Source organism: Mustela nivalis (genome assembly GCF_964662115.1).
Source record: "Mustela nivalis genome assembly, chromosome: 1".
Taxonomy (NCBI): Eukaryota; Metazoa; Chordata; class Mammalia; order Carnivora; family Mustelidae; genus Mustela; species Mustela nivalis.
In genome coordinates this window covers 45,529,296-45,533,028 of record NC_139020.1, presented here as the reverse complement: position 1 = coordinate 45,533,028, position 3,733 = coordinate 45,529,296, and the positions used below count along the sequence as shown (strand labels likewise).

Sequence of the window (3,733 nt, the reverse complement as noted above, 5' to 3'; positions counted from 1 at the left end):
CTCAAGTCATGATCCCAGGGTGCTGGGATCAAGCCCTGCCTCAGGCTCTCTGCTCAGCGGGGAGACTGCTTCCTCCTCTCTCTGCCTGCCTCTCTGCCTACTTGTGATCTCTCTGTCCAATAAATAAACAAAATCTTTAAAAAAAATAAATTGTTAGAAAATTTTCTTTATAATTTTTTTCACAGCATTTATTACTTCCTTATTTCTTAGACTATAAATAAAAGGGTTTAATAAAGGGATCACTAGAGTATAAAAAACAGCACCAGGTATATCTTCATCATCTTCTTTAACTGAATGTGGTCGAATATATACAAAGAGAAGAGAACCATAGAATATGGAGACAGAGAGAAAGTGGGATGCACAAGTAGATAAAGCTTTGCCTCTTCCCTCTTTGGATTTCATTTTGAAAATAGTAAAGAGAATGTAGAAGTAAGATATTAAGACACTACTGATGGTGAAGACTTGAACTGAACCTGACAAGATAAATATCATTAATTCATTGATATAAGGGTCAACACAGGAAAGTCTGTATAATGGAAAAACATCACAAAAAAAGTGATTAATTTCATTTGAACCACAGAAAGTTAACCTAAAGAAAAACCCCACATGAATTATGGGATGCAGGTTTCCAGCTATGTAGGCCCCTGTGGTCATCTGAATACAGAGTTTCTTTGACATCATAGTGTGGTACTGCAGTGGGCTGCATATGGCCACATAGCGATCATAGGCCATTGCTGCCAGGAGAAAGCATTCTGTAGTTCCAGCAAGGCAGAGAAAATAAAATTGTGCTATGCACTCATGAAAGGAAATCATTCTGTCCTTAGAAAAGAAGTTCTCTAACGTTTTGGGGGTAATGGCACAGGAACAACAGGAATCCATCAGAGCCAGGTTGCCCAGGAAGATGTACATTGGTGTGTGAAGACGATGCTCCATGAAAATCAATGCTACCAGGCCCAGATTCCCCACCATAGTGACCACGTAGATAATGAGAAACACCACAAACAGGAGGCTCTTCAACTCTGGTCGATCTGTAAATCCTATGAGGATAAACTCAGTGGTCAAGGAGTAGTTATCCTCAGTCATGTCCACCTTCTCTGTTGAGACAGGAATTCTGGAGATGTAAGATTCTAATTTAGAGTGTGTATAGTGTGCCTTCCAAATTGTTCTTTTTACAACAAAGAGAGGAGGTTTTTTCAAATTCCCCTCAGTATCTCTGGATATAGACACCCAAACATCTAGGGGATAGTCATTCCCCTAAAAATGTCAGTTTTATAAGCTCAACTGTGAAAATCAGCATTCCCACGAATGTTTTTGTAATTCCAAGAAGAATGATTACAGAGGAAAAGGTTTGTCTTGATGACTTCATGCATGAATAGTTGAGAAATCTAGCATTCCTATATTTGGTTCAATGTTGACAAACAATATCAGTGTCAGTTTTCGTTTAATAATCCTTAAAATACATTTGCTATCAATTTTCATATATGCACATTTTTTTAACTAAGCAAAAAGTTTTCATATACTCTCCCAGTGGAATGAATGCTTGAGAAGAGCATACAACAGATATCTTAAATTTATACCTTAGGAATTGTATGAAAATCACAAAGATTTAAGAATAGGACTTTAATCTTTAAATGAAATCCTTGGGATATCCAAGGAAATAAATATCTATGTATTTTCACCTCTCTCATCCCTGTTCCTGGTATTAGATCCATTTCCATAAGAACTGATTTTGCCCATGCCATCATTCCTGTTGATTTTTCCCCAATATCTAAATCCTTTCCATCCTTATGTAAAGCATAGTTTACATATTATGCTACTTAAGAAAGCTTTAACTAAATGCTCTAGACCACACTGATTTTCACTTCTTGCATTCTCAAGCATAACCTATATACCCAACACAATCTAGAGTTGTTTATGTAAAATACACATGGCTTTTTAAAAAAATATGCATGTACAGTTTCTTTATTAGAATTGTAGTCATTTGAGTTCAGCTATGACTTCTTCTTCTCATAAGAGTTATTTAATGCTATAGAGGGGCGGGAAAAAAAGTATTGATTTCAGTCCTAGCTTCAAAGACTTGAGACAGTTGAACTTGTTGCCTGTATACTATCACTGATCCTTAGTGACCTCTTTAGTCTCCACAAATTGAGACTGCTAGTTTTGAAGAACAGGCTACAAAGGAAATTATAGGAAATTTATCATGGAAAACCTTATGCATCATTCTTTTACTGGAAGTCACCCAGCTACTATTTTCCTGCTTCCTAAGAAACTTACGTAATATTTTCTGAAGTATATCACAGTAGTTTTAAAGCTAATAAAAAAAAAAAAGCTTGCCTGTATATTTTAGTTTTATAACACTTAGAGAAAGAGAAAAATCTTGAATCTGAATATGATTTTGAGATGGGTTCCCTGGATGGCTAAGATATTTAAGCATCTTCCTTTGGTTCAGGTCATGACTCTCCAGGTCCTGGAACTGAGCCCCATGTCTGGCTCCCAGCTCAGTGTGAATTCTCCTTGTTCCTCTCCTCTGCCTCTCCCTCTGCTTGAGTTCTCTCTGGCTCTCTCTCTCAAATGAATAAATGAAAAAAAAATCTTAAATATGATTTTTGGGAACAAATTTTGTTTTACCTCAAAGGCTATCTTCTATCACTACTAAGGGATTCCCTTAGGATATTTTGACCAGTGTGTCTAATTATGTAAATTCTGTGATCAAAATGGGTTTCTTTTTCCATACTAAAAACATCAAAATAAAAGCACAGACTGAACATTTCACTTTCTTGTTTTAAAGTACTAAAGATAAGTTATTTAATTATTCAATTATGTTAGAATTAACTTTCAATGTACTTGCCTGAATTATATAACAGAATTAAACTGAATCCTTACCTGTATGCTTTGAAGATCTACCTTTTAATTGGAAAAGGTTGATTTGAACTGAGTTCAAATCTCATGCTGATTTGCCATTGCCTTCAGCTGTGGAAGACCTAGAAAGGTGAGAAGCTGAAACCTGAGAATATTAAAAAATGCTAACTAATTCAGATAAACAATACTTATGGACACTAATAGTAAAGTAAAGATAAATCTGAATACTTCCTTTACCTGAATGCTCTGAGAAGAGTTTTATAACATCATATTGGTTTTGCGTGTGTCTGTGTGGTGTGAAGTCTCATATACTTTCAGAAAATAATTTTTTTCTCAGAAACATTTGGGATTAAAAGAATGAAAATCTGGGAGATGACTAATAAGTCAGTGTCAATAATTATGTTTCTTTCAATGCAAAATTAAACTTTCCATTAAATGCTTATGGGACTTTCCTATGACGACATCGGTGTATTTCTATGGGGAGATTCAGTTCCCAAAACATATTAACTCTGTGACATAAATTAAAGATGACCTGTGAGACAATGAGGTTAATATAAATGACCTTTGCTAAAGTCAAATCATGATTTGATGATCATCTTGCTGATTCTTATGTAACTGACATCATTTTCAGAATTCTGTTCTTTATCCTGTGCATAAAATATAAATGAGCCAAGGAGAGTCTCAGGTCAGTTTGGACTGTTACCTGAGAGAATAACAGGGTTTATGAAAGATGATTAGCATTTAGAGAGGAGAACAAAAGTTGTGGTAGTGTTAGCTAGTGTCATCAACTCCTTCACCCTGAGTTGAAGTTGTTCCCATGTATTGCAAAATTCTCATGGGAACTTTGCTGTTACCCTTCAGCCACATATATGAT

At 35.4% G+C, this 3,733-nt stretch overlaps 1 pseudogene across 1 annotated transcript; it reads right to left on the bottom strand.

Moving 5' to 3' along the window:
* Positions 1 to 211: 211 nt before the first annotated feature.
* LOC309846428 (olfactory receptor 5K1-like) lies at positions 212 to 3,140 on the bottom strand (annotated as a pseudogene). The gene is made up of 3 exons: positions 3,097 to 3,140; positions 2,884 to 2,981; positions 212 to 1,111 (listed from the first exon to the last, which is right to left on the bottom strand). The product of its transcript is annotated as an olfactory receptor 5K1-like (transcript).
* Positions 3,141 to 3,733: the final 593 nt, after the last annotated feature.